A 13,444-nucleotide genomic window follows, 5' to 3' on the forward strand; every position below is an offset into this window, starting at 1 on the left:
GTGAGAGCTCTCCTATGTAATTTTCTCTCCTCTAATTTTCCTGGGAATTAGAAACCAGAAGATTGAGAGTTCTAGTCCCGCATTAGGCACAAAACCAGCTGGGTGAACTTGGGGCTATTCACTTTCTCGCAGTTCTTGGAAGAAGACAAGGCCAAATCATTTCCAAGAATCTTGCTAAGAAAACCACAAAAACTAGTCCAATCACTGGCAGTCAAGGCTAACTTGAAAGGGTGCAGCATGTGCCCACACACACACACAAATATACACTACAAATAATTGGTTATGATGTTATTTTCTCTATATTAATTTAATTGTACAATTAGAATGGTATTCTTTGTTTCTATATAATCTGGTATTTTATACTCTATTGGATTGATTTTCACCCTCTAATTTGGTGGACACCTTATAAGTTAAAACAATGTGTTATGTCGGTCGATCGGTCACAAAGAGACGCGAGGCAGTGACTGATTTAAGCTCTTTTTATTTAAATTGAATCTGGCCGCCGGCTGGGTGTGCGGCGGCTTATATTGAACTGGAGCCGGGCGCTGCGGCCAATGACAGCCATTCGAATCACCCGCGATCGGCTCGGCCGATCGTGGTTGCTTCGTAACGGCCAATCAGTGCCGCGCGCTCGACCAATCCGGTTGCTGTGCGTTTAGCCAATCAGAAGTGCAGGTTTACAAGAATGCAAATGTACATACAGAACACACCTCCCCTCTTGGTTCGGTCCTACGTGACGTAGTCCCGTAAGTAGGCGGGGCTCCATACTTGCCTATTGGACCTGCGCAGGTTAGTTGTCTCTTGGCCGCCGGCCGGTTCGGTCGGGGTCTGTGTTTCTCTCTGCCTCGTTGATGGAACCGCCTGGAACGGTGAGTCGGGCCTCTCGCCACAGCTCCCTCCTGGTCTACCCAGGCTGGTCGAGCTGCTGGCTTCGCTTCTCCCGCTTGGGCTTCCCGGGCTGGTTGAGCTGGCTTGGCTGCTTCTTCCAGGCGAGGCATCGAGCGGGTCGTTTCCTGGTGCTTCGGTTGGTGAGTATTCCTGGTTTCTTTTTTGATGGGGGTTGTCTGTTTTGTTTTTCGGGGTTTTCCCTCCCCTCTTGGTTGGTGCTTTGGTGTTCCCCCTCTGCTCCTGGTTCTCTATTTCTGTGTGATTGCGTGTCGGTTGTATTTCCCGCGGTGGTTCTCGATCTTAGCTGATCGATGTGTCATTTCCATGCTCGCCCGTCATTCATTAGTAAATGGTACGAGTGGGGACCCATTACCTGGGTTATCGTTGCCGGTATCCAGAGTGGGTCCCCTGTGAAGTTCTTCGTGTATACCGCGTCTCCTGGTGTGAACGTTCGGTGCTTGCTGGAGGAGTCGGGGGGGGGGTTCTGGGTTGTATGTGAGGTGCAGCCGGTCAAGTGGTGATCGTAGCTTTCTCCCCATAAGCATCTCCGCCGGGCTCTTGTTCGTTGTTGTGTTCAGGGTTATGTGTTGTATGAATAGCATCCTGTTGATTTTGTCCTGTATTTCCCTGGTTTCGATTTTTTGAATTGTCTTTTTAGTAAATTGAACCATTCGTTCCGCCCTCCCATTCGCCTCCGGGTGAGTCGGCGCTGTCAGCATGTGCCGTATCCCCCGTTCCGCCAGGAATCTTTTGAAGGGTAGCGCGGTGAACTGGGGCCCGTTGTCCGATACAATTACATCTGGGAGGCCGTGGGTTGAGAATAGCTTGTTGAGTTCCTTGATGACGGCTTCTGTGGTGGTTGTTCTCATGTTGCTTACCTCCAGCCAGTTGTAGTAAGCGTCTACCGTCACCAGGAACGTGTGTCCTTTGGTGGGTCCCGCGAAATCTATATGAATCCTGGACCATGGCCCTCTGGGGGTTTCCCATTCCAGGATTGGGGCGGTAGGAGGGCTCGGCCTGGATTCTTGGCATTGCTTGCACGATGCCACCCAGGCTTCGATTTCCTTGTCCATCCCTGGCCACCACGCGTGACTTCTGGACAGGGCTTTTGTTCTGACGATGCCTGGGTGCCCTTCGTGCAGCATGTCCAAGACTCTTTTCTGTAGTTTTTCTGGGATTACGACCCTGTCTCCCCACAGTAGGCAGCCCTTTTGTGTAAAGAGTTCTGTTTGGTGGCTCCGGAAGGTTCTGAACTGTTCATCGTTGTCCTTTTCCGGCCACCCTTTCTCCACCCAGTTTAAAACCCGCGCCAGACGTTTGTCTTTATTGGTTTCCTGGGCAATGTCTGACGCGGTTAGGGGGAGGTTGGGTAAGGTCTCTATACTCAGGGTCGACATGGAGGGTTCTAGGTCAGTGTCCAGGTTGGGTAACGGAGTGTGGCTCAATGCATCTGCGTGTGAGATTGACTTACCGGGGCGATGGTCTAGCCGGTAATTGTAGGCGGCGAGGAATTCGGACCACCTTGTCATTCTCAGAGATAGGATGTTTGGGGTGGCCCTGTCCCCTGCCAGGATCCCGAGCAGCGGTTTGTGGTCTGTGATGATGGAGAAGGTCCTGCCGTAAAGGTACTCGTGGAACTTCTTTACGGCCGCGACGATTGCCAGAGCCTCCTTGTCCAGCTGGCTGTAATTCCTTTCCGGTTTTGAGAGGGTTCTTGAAAAGAAAACAATGGGTGCTTCTTTTCCATCCGCGAGGGTGTGGCTGAGGATGGCCCTGATGCCGAAAGGTGATGCGTCGCATGTTACTGTTAGGGGTAGTGTCTCGCTGTATTGGATGAGAACAGCGTCCGATGTGAGTAGGTCTTTTGTTCGGTTGAATGCGTTTTCCTCTCACCTTCCCCAGCTCCAGGTGGCTGTCTTGTCGAGCAGCCTATGCAACGGTTCCGCCGCGGTTGCCTTTTGGGGCAGGAAAACATTATAGAAGTTAATCAACCCCAGAAACGCCTGCAATTCGGTTTTATTTCTTGATCTAGGGGCTTCCTTGATGGCCCTGATTTTTTTTTCTGTTGGGTGGATCCCGTGCTGGTCTAGGAGGTACCCAAGGAACTCAACTCTTTCTGTGCGCAGCTGGCATTTCTCTTTCTTGACTTTTAGCCCTGCGTCTTTGAACCTTTGAAGCACCTCCCTCAGGCGGCTTTCCAGTTGTTTGGATCGGCCGCTGACACCAACACGTCGTCAAAATAGGGCAATACCCCTTTGATGCCTTGGAGTAGCCTCTCCATTAAACTTTGGAAGACCCCCGGGGCTACGCTGACTCCGAAATGGAGTCTCTTGCAGCAGAAAGCCCCGCGGTGGGTGACTATGGTTTGCGCCTCTGCGGTTTCCTCATCGACCGGCAGTTGCTGATAAGCTTGTGCCAGGTCGAGTTTGGCGAAAATCTTGCCTCCCCCCAGTGAGTGCAGAAGGTGCTGTACCACTGGGATGGGGTAAGCGCTTTGTTGCAGCGCGCGGTTGAGGGTGGCCTTATAGTCACCACAAATTCTCACTGACCCATCTGGTTTTACCGAGGTGACTATAGGGGTCTCCCACCTGGCATGGTCCGTTGGCTCGAGTACTCCTTGTTTGATGAGCTTATTTAGTTGCTCGTCGATCTTGGGCCTGAGTGCGAAGCGTGCTCGCCGGGGTTTGAGGCGGATTGGGGCAATGCTAGGATCTAGGTTGAAGGTTATCGGGGCCCCTCGGTACTTGCCTAGGCTGCCGTCGAAGACCTCCTGGAAGTCCTTTGTGAGCTGCTCCTCCCAGTCTGTCTCGGCGACGTGGTTGGTGCCCGTCACCTCTATGCCCAGTGGCGCGAACCATTGTAGTCCCAAGAGGCTAGGGTGGTCCTTCTCCATGATGGTTAAGGGGAGTATGTCGGTCCAACCCTTGAAAGTAATTTTAAAATGTCCGATTCCTACCACGGGGATGCGGTTCCCCTGGTAGTCCTTGAGGATGAGTTTCTGGCTCTCCAGTTCGCGCCGATGTATGGTTGGCACCAAGTGCTTGATTTCCTCCATGCGACCATGGAGAGGTAGGATCCGGAATCCACCTCCATTTTGCATGGGTGGTCTTCAATGCCCACCTCCACGTGGACCTTCCAGCCATCCCAGTTTGAAGAATGGCCGATAACGACCGTCTGGTGGGTTTCTTCTCGTTGTTGGGCCTCGTTGAAACACCTGTTTCTTCCCTCCTGGCTCCATCGGCTCTCGGTGTTTTGGTCTCTGTTCCTCGGGGGTGCCATCTCATCTTCACGGGCTGCTGTCTCGACGCCAGGGGCTGTGGTTCCGTTTGAACCGGCACACTTTAGCGATGTGGCCCCGTTTGTCGCGGTGGCGGCATATTGCGTCAAGGAACTGGCATTCTGACCGTGGGTGATCACCGCCGCACCCGGTACATTGGAACCTCGACTTATGGCTCCGCCGCTCGCGTCGGTCTCGTTCCGTCTGGAGCCGGTGGATGTCTTCCTCGTCGTCCTCGGAGTCAGTGGGGGAGTCGAGACGGCCATGATGTGTGGAGGTGGTTGCTCGGCGGCCGGTCTCGGTCTGCCTCTCGGGGTCGGGGTCATCCCGGCTGTTGTGGGGCGATCCGTGGTGCTCGTTTGCCGCATGCGGGCCGCCGATTTCCTGGTTGCCTCCGCTGCTGTTGCCTTGGCGAGGGCGTCGGTGTGGGATATGTCGCCCCTCGCCATGAGCCGGCTTTGCAGGATGGGGTCTTTGAGGCCAAGGACGACACAGTCCCGTAGGGCTTCGTCCAGGTCGGTGAACCCCTTCAGGCCCCCGAGGTCCCGTAGATCAGCCATGAAGTCGCTGATGCTCTCGCTCTCCTTCTGATCCCGCCGGTAGAAGTCATGCCGGCGGTTGAGGGTGGGCACAGCGGGTGTGTAGTGGCTTCGCAGTAGGGGCTCGAGATCGGCCCAGTCCATCTCCTTTACATCGAGGGGTTTGGCGAGGGCCTTCGCCATCTTGAACACCGCGGGCCCACAGTGGGTCAGGAATACGGCCCTCTTCTTCTGCCCATTGGCGTCTTTCAAGTTGCTGCTTTCTAAGAACATGAGGAATCTATCGATGTAGGATTCCCAGTCCTCGGCAGCTTGGTTGAACGGTGCGGGTGGCGTGGTGCTGCTGGCCATGTTGCCAGTTACTTTTCCGTGTGCCACGTGTGATGTGGTTCTTGCGTCCGAATCCCACCTTCATCGCAGTGTTATGTCGGTCAATCGGTCACAAAGAGACGCGAGGCAGTGACTGATTTAAGCTCTTTTTATTTAAATTGAATCTGGCCGCCGGCTGGGTAAGCGGCGGCTTATATTGAACTGGAGCCGGGCGCCGCGGCCAATGACAGCCGTTCGAATCACCCGCGATTGGCTCGGCCAATCACGGTTGCTTCGTAACGGCCAATCAGTGCCGTGCACTTGACCAATCCGGTTGCTGTGAGTTTAGCCAATCAGAAGTGCAGGTTAACAAGAATGCAAATGTACATACAGAACACAATGCATATATGCATTTTAACAGCTGGTTTTCCTATTTCCAAAAATGGGAAACTGCTAATTGTTTATTCCTTTTTGGTGAAAGCTTGGTGAAAGTTTACAGCACTTAAAAACCAGACAGCACCCGATTTGCTTCTCTGCAAAATAATTGTAAAAGACTATAAGAATGTCAGCTTGAAGACATTGAAAGCAGGCTATGTTTAAGCACCAGCTGCATTCTTCCTCCAGCACACATTTTCCTGTTCCCCCCACCTCCACTTGCCTGATAAAAGATTCTTGAAAATGTCACCACCATGATATCAAATTTGATGAATATACATCACAGCAACAGGATCGGCCGAAAATATTACACTGTCTTTTACGAGACCAAAGGGAAAATGGTGTCTTTCCCCCATTTTGTATAGGCTGTGTCTGAAGGCCTCTTTCTGACATTCTGCTTAACATACAGCATCTGGACAGAGGTGAGGATTATTCTTCTGCTGCATAGATTAAAGCCATCCCGGTAAGTAGAAAAATTAAATCACAGGGAACATCTGCAACAGAACTGCTAGTTCTGATGGCTAGTTGGTATGTTTTAATCTGGAAGAGATTATAACAGCTTCCCCTCAAACACTCTGAAGAAGCAACTACGGTAATATTCTGATAGCTTCAAATTTTACTATCACATCCCATTCTCCTGAGTAAATAGACCAGGCCTTAATCTCATGTCAGCTCTTATTATTATTTGTACTGTATATAATAAAAATGGTGGTTAACTTTAAGCCAGGTTGAGGAAATTATTTTGAGCTGGAAATTCTGAGGGCCCCAGGAAAGCATTTCAGGGTATTTACTAGGAGAGTTAGGGTTGAGGGTTTCCGTGTTGGTGGTTTTTTCTTTTAGTAATTAGCTGGTTTCTTCTCCTTTTTCTGATGTAAAATATAAGTGCTTAAGGATTTGAGGCCTTGTGGCCAGCACACAATGGGTAATCTTGAAATTATATGCTTCATCAAAAGATCGTTAAAAAGATTAGAAAATACACAGGTTGACCTCTTCATCTGGCAATGTCTTCTCTATATACTAGGAATTGGTAATCTGTGTTACTCCAGATATCACACACATCCTCATCCAGTATGGCTACTAATCTGGGATGACAAGTTCAATAATATTTGGAGAGATGCAACTCCTCAGTCTGTACTGTACTGCCTATTGAAAACTGTCCAGGCCAGAGTAGTTGAAGTAATTGTCCTCAATTTACAACAGTTGATTTAGTGAATGTTCAAAGTTACAACAGCATTGAAAATAGTGATTTATGACTGTTTTTCCCACTTATGACCAGGGGTGGGATTCTACCAGTTCGCACCTATTTGCTAGAACAGGTTGTTAACATTCTAAGCAGTTTGGAGAACCGGTTGTTAGAAGAAATTACTGGCCTAATCCTGTAAGGAAGGCAGGAAGGAAACATTCTGGTGTTGCTTACAGAAACTGCCTCTCCGTTAACCCTTATTACATTCTTGGCAGGACTAGACTTCCTATCTCAGGAACTTCTCTGGAGTTTTTTTCCCCTCCTTCGCTGATACTTTGCTTGTGTGGAGTGACCATTCAAAGTTACAATGGCACTGAAAAAAGTGATTTATGACCATTTTTCACACTTACGACTGTTGCAGCATCCCTACAGTCATGAGAGGCCAGGCAAGGAGTTGCGTGCCTCGATGTGATTGATATTGAGTTGCCCAGCCAATAACATGACCACTAAGCAATGCCCACCAACTTAGCTGCACCCACAGAACCGGTTGTTAAAAAATTTGAATCCCACCCCTGCTTATGACTGTTGCAGTAGCCACATGGTCACATGATCAAAATTCAGATGTTGGCAACTGGTTTGTATTCATGACGGTTCCAGTGTCCAGGGTCATATGATCCCCTTTTGCGACCTTCTGACAAGCAAAGCCAATAGGGAGGCCAGATTCACTTAACAACCGTGTTACTAACTTAACAACTGCAGTGATTCACTAAACAACTGTCTTAAATACAAGAAAGGTCATATGATGGAGCAAAACTGACTTGACAACTATCTCACTTAGCAACAGATATTTTGGGTTCAATTGTTGCTGTAAGTTGAGGACTACCTGTATAGGATGGCTCAAGATGACGCATAAGCAGAACCATTCTCTTCTTGTCCAAACTGCAAGAATTTTGCATTCCCCACCTCCAAGAAAAACGGTGGAAGCTAGTTTATTTTGCATGCAAGCAGGGGTGCCATGTTCACTTACAAACGGCTTTGCATTAAAAGTCAACCTTACTTAATCTCTGGGAAATTAATTATTGCCGTACCCAAAAGGTCTCCTATATTTGAGTAGTCATTTGGCGTCTTGACAGGGCTGCATAGAAAGAGAGGTAGTCAAATATGACAATTGGCTTGAAATATGTAGGCATCTAGCCTTCTGTAATATATGGGACTGCATTCCCTGTAAAAATTATTTATTAGGAACTTTTAGTTACTGAGTGGCGCTGTGATTTAGTGTACAATTGCAGCATTTGCCTCTGGGACCCAGGGTTCTAATGCAACTTGTGAGACAGAACTTAAGCGACGCTAAAAAGTTACTGAGGCTGTCTCAGCTCACTTGAAGATGAACCATAAAACTGTCACAACCCGCTTAAATCAAGACCTCTTGAGCACTGGGATTTCCACAGGACATGATCCTACCGTGTGTTTTAGAAGGTGAACCACAAGACGGAGAGGGGGGTGGAGGAAGCACTCAGGTATGTGGGTGGAGGGGCAGAGGGAATTCATTCCACTTATTTGGCCATGGCAGTATCAATTTAAGAGTGTTGTTCAAGGGGCAGTAAACTTCAGGGGTCTGCAACCTTAAACACTCAAAGAGCCATTTAGACCTGTCCCGGCACAGAAAAGAAAACATCAAGAGCCACAAAACCTGGGTGAGCGTGGCCAACTCAACATCATTCCCACCCAGTCACATGACCCCTCCCGCCATGCCTACCCAGGTTTTGTGGCTCCCGGTGTTTTCTGTGGGAAATGAGTCCCTCTTTCTCTCTTTCTCCCTCCCTCTCATTTCTGTTTTTTTGTGTTTTACCTTCTCAGGCCAGGCGCGGAATTACTGGGAGGGGAGGGTGAGGGGCGGGGCCAGGCAGTGGTAGGATCACCCAACAGGGAGCCACAGCAGAGGGCCCAAAGAGCTGCATGCGGCTACAGAGCCAAGGGTTGCTGACACCCCTCTAACTCAATGGGGAATCCACAGAGCTAGTAATAGAGCAGCATCTGTGCCTGCAAAATAGAGGTATTGTTTGACTTACAACAGTTTGTTTAGTGACTGTTCAAAGTTATGCTTGAAAAACATGACTTATGGCCATTTTTTATGCAGCATCCCCAAGATCATGTGATCAAAATTCAGATGCTTGGCAACTGGTTCATATTTATGACTGTTGCTGTGTCCCAAGCAGAGGTGGTATTCAGCAGGTTCTGACCAGTTCTGGAGAACCGGTAGCAGAAATTTGGAGTAGTTTGGAGAACTAGACAGTACCATCTCTGACTGGCTATCTATCGTCTGCCTCCCGAGTCCCAGCTGATCGGCTGGGTCTTCTTTTGTTGTTCTGCACAGGAGAATGGAGCTGGAAAGCAGGTTAGTGGGGGGGGGGAATGGAGATTTTGCAGTATCCTTCTCCTGCCATGCCCACCAAGCCACTCCCACCAAGCCATACCATGCCCACCAAGTTATGCCCACAGAACCGGTAGTAAAAAAATTTGAATCCCACCATTGGTCCCAAGGTTGTGGGATCATCTGCTGCAACCTTTTGACAAGCAAAGTCAACGGGGAAGCCAGATTCAGTTAACAACCAGGTTACTAACTTAACTATCACAGCGATTCACTTAACAGCTGTGGCAAGAGAGGTCGTAAAATGGGGCAAAACTCACTTAACAAATGTCTCGCTTAACAATAGAAACGTTGGGCTCAGTTGTGACTGTAAGTCAAGGACTACCTGTAAATCCATAGGATTAAGGATCAAAAATGGGAAACTGATCAAGAACTAAAGCCTGTCGAAATCCCCCCATTCTCTGACCAAGTTGCCAGCCCTTTTAATTTCAATATCCAAAATATTTAAGGAGAAATCGGCAGCAGAATCTCTACAAAATGGTGGCTGTTCCTGCTCATGCTTCCCAATGGAGGTGCCTGAAGCTCAGCCTCACTAGACAGTCATAGTATAATAATCATTGTATTTCTGGTTTGAGAGTCCTAAAACTGTATTTTTATCTCTGGCCTCTGAGAAAAATTGCTGCTAAGCCAAAAAGTATAAATGCAACTAATTCTAGAATCTTTGGCTGCTTTTTCTGGTGGTCTCTTCATAACTGGCTGTGAAACCCTATTATAATAAGCTGGAGTAACAATTCTACTCTTTCTGTAGTTTGACCTGAAGGACAATTCCTACCTGCGTGGTAGTGACATTCTGATTCAAGGACCATCTGGCTCATACAGCAATCTCCTTCTTGGGGTCTCCATCCATCCCTTCCACGTTGAATATGTTATAAAGAGAAGTATAACATGTATTATTTTTGCCAGGATAACCAGCTTTTTACCATGGTTAAGAGGCTGCCCTCTGAGAACAAGCAAACCCAAAACTCTTCGTCCCTTGGATGCTTTGTTGAGCTTCAGGAGATAAAGGACTGATTGCAAAGAGCAACTGGAAAAAGTGGTCGGCCCACAGCAGACAGGTGGCCAGATTGTTCTCAATGCCATTTCCCCACAGATTTCATTTGAGAAGATACCCAATCCATCCCTTCCACCAGCAGCAGCTGCAAGAATTTGTGCTCTTCTTTTTGGCTCTTCTGCTTCCTGGCTTGCCAAATACAACGATGTAACTTTTCCCGGGTTCTCTCTCCTTGTTCCTCTCTCCACGGTGCCTCTGCAGTCAAAGGTCTGAATGCAGAGATCTTTGCAGAAAGAGACTTCAGGATCAGCTGAAGGAGAGCAGGATTTTCAAGGGCATAAAGACCAGGCCAAAACTGCATCATTAAGAGCATTGCCCTCAGTATGATGTTCTCTTGGCCTCTGCATAATATCTGATGCTTTCCTATATCCGCTTTCTCCACTCCCTTCTCCCCATCACCCATCCCATCTCCCAACCTCACTTTCCTCAAGCAGAAAGATAAGCTGGCTATTTTGTAGAACTCTTAACTATGTTGGAACCATGTTATAATGCAAAGTGATCTCCACCATGCATGGTATCTTTGTTTCCTGAAGATGGAACACATGAAACCTCTGCAGTTGTAGAGCACTGAATTGCATACAGGTAGTCCGTGACTTACAAGTATTTGTTTAGTGACTGTTCGAAGTTGCCACAGCATTTTTTTGTATTCTGCACAGTAGTGAATTTTTAAACTGTGCAGATGCAGAGAGATAAACTCAACAAGACATCCATAACAAAGTACATGTATTGGTTCATCAGGTATCCTCATAATTCACGTTTGTGACAAAGTTCTTCTTTAATGACCAACCCTTTGTATATCTGCCTTGTAGTAAAAGATGGTTATCTCCTAACCCATCTCGTAGCGATAGAAAGCAGCTCCCATGAGTTAGGGAGTTCAGGCAAAAGTGAGGAAAATTTCCCCCAACCCCTTGAGGGTCAATTTAGTGACCAATCAGGATTACAGATGTGGTCATATGATATGGACTACATTTCCCAGGATACCTTTAACTACATTTACCATGATGCATTCCCTTAAGGGGACAACTCAATTCAAATCCAATTCCCATAGACTGGCTGGGATAGCACAGCATTGAGAAAAGTGACTTACAAATAGTCCTCATACTTACAACCATTGCAGCAGCCCCATGGCCAACGATCAACATTTGGGTGCTTGGCAACCAGCATGGATTCAAGACAGTTGCAGGATCCTGAGGTCATGTGATCGCCATTTGCAACCTTCCCAGCTGGCTTCTAACAAGGAAAGCCAATGAGGGAAGCTGAGTTTGTTTTATGATTGCATGATTCACTTAACGTCTTCAATTATTCACTTAACAACCCTGGCCCAAAAAATGTAAAATAAGGTGTGAGTCCATTAACAACTGCCTTGCTTAGCAATGGAGGTTGTGGTCCCAATTGTGGTTGCAAGTTGAGGATTAGCTGTGCTTTCTGTGCTGCAGGCCTCTGGAGTTACATCTGGCAGCCCAGCCCTTGCATTAAATGTATTAAGTTAGACTTTACCTTAAGGTTTTGGATTTTTATTTTTAAATAGAAGCTGCTTGGGAGAGGTGATCACAGTAATATTCAGCAGAATTCTGGTACCAAAGGAAAGAGTTCTGACTAGCTGCTCCCATTCTTGACATCCTAAGGGACACTGAGCTATTTTAAAAAGAAAAACAAGCATTCACAGTTGTTGTTTGAGCACCTGTCCTTATGAACACAGGTTTCAAGCCTGACTTTATAGTCCTGAAAAGTTGATGGTAGCTTTCAGCTTTGTATCCTCCAGAGATATTGGATTACCCCTTTCAGGTGGACAAACTGCAGAACTAAAGTTAGTCATGACAATCAGAAACCCCATTTATTTCAGCGGGTTATTTTAATGAGGCTGACCCAAGCCCATTTGACAGGTGATTGATGGCCCGATATCTTGAAGAGCTGCTGCAGGAATGGTTCCAGCCTAAGAGCAACTTGATTCAATGTCTGCTGCCAGGAGGACAAAGGTCACCAATTCCTGTCTTCCTGCAATGGAGGAGTTTTACAGAGCCAGGAACATGTGAGAGAAACCTGCTTGCTCTGCTCATTCACATGTTTTGGTCCTTTGTCCTGCAGGAGGTGACCTCTCCAAGCACCCTACATATTGCTTTCCTTCCTGGCTATCAGCAACCCTGGCAAGCAGCTTTTCTGAGTCTGCCTTCCTTCTGCCCTTCCATTTCAACCCATCCGCCTCTCTCCCCAACATAGTGGTGCCCTAACTTGCTTTGACTGCTCTCCATGGACTCTCTTTAATCGAACCCCATTTCCCCTTATCAAAGATAAGAAAATTTAAAGTCACCGAGAGCGAGACTGTAGATCTTGACAAGGTTGCCATATCTGATGTATTTCTTCCTTTAATCACAGAAATGATGTCGTGTCACTAATATTTTATATTGTGCTCTCCTCCTCCTTCCACGGAATCTGGAGCTTGTAGGGAGATGCAGTCACAACCCAAGAGGCCACCAGGGTCAATGGTTAAGGAGTGTGTTACTGTAAAGATGCTGATTCATTAATGACCACGTTCATAAAATGTATTAAGGATAAGATGTTGTTTTCTTTGGGCTTCATTGTGTGAAAAATGGGATTTGGCTCCATACCTGTGTGTGGGTCGGTATGTATAGGGAGCCTTCAGCCCTGCGTGCGTAGCAGTCCCACCAGATAGACCAGTCCAGTTATCACTTTAAGGAAGGCTCAAACTGTTATGTCCTCAGGACTGACACAAGTTCCCTATCAGGTCCGTTCATCCTGCGGGGGCGTTTGCAGCCCCCATTGGCTGGCTCCCTTCGACAGCCGGCTATAAAAGCCGGCTGCTAGGTCGAGCCAGCCGCTGTTCGCTGGAAGGTCCGCTTGTTAGCATGCAGACGCGACAGCCCCCTTTATTCCCTGAATAAAGCGTGTTATTGATATGCTCTGGTGTGGCCTCCCCTTTTTCTCGAACTATAACATTGGCGACGAGGATGGGATCTGGCCAACCAGCAGCAAATATCAAAAGAGCTGAAAACACACACCGAAACGCTGAACCGTAGCCGTGCCGTTGAGAGCTCGGTCAGCCGTAATTGCGGAAGTGAAAGTGGAGCGTGTAGCCGCTCAGTTAAAAAAACTACGTGAGAAGTAGGGCACTGAGAACCTCAGCCGCCCAGCATTAGAGCACAGAATTCAACCGCTGCTGTTCAGATTCTGTTGTTAGTGAAACTTCGGCGCTGCGCTCACAGCCGCCAGAACACATTAGGCGCGCAATTTGAATAGCTGTCAGCACGACGCTACAGCTATAGCCGCCTATGCCCTTGTAAGGGCGCGAAATTCAAACTGAAGTCAGTTACGGCGC

The 13,444-nt window shown here is 48.0% G+C and overlaps 1 protein-coding gene across 1 annotated transcript in view; it reads right to left on the minus strand.

Moving 5' to 3' along the window:
- Positions 1 to 9,259: 9,259 nt before the first annotated feature.
- Positions 9,260 to 13,444, minus strand: part of SMUG1 (single-strand-selective monofunctional uracil-DNA glycosylase 1) — a 145,192-nt gene continuing 141,007 nt past the window's right edge. The window contains exon 5 of the transcript XR_015741923.1: positions 9,260 to 9,355. The gene's annotated coding sequence lies outside the window, so the exon portion shown is untranslated. The remainder of the gene's footprint in view (positions 9,356 to 13,444) is intronic.

This window comes from Pseudonaja textilis, chromosome 2 (assembly GCF_049901715.1).
Source record: "Pseudonaja textilis isolate UNSWEBS1 chromosome 2, rPseTex1.2, whole genome shotgun sequence".
Lineage (NCBI taxonomy): Eukaryota > Metazoa > Chordata > Lepidosauria > Squamata > Elapidae > Pseudonaja > Pseudonaja textilis.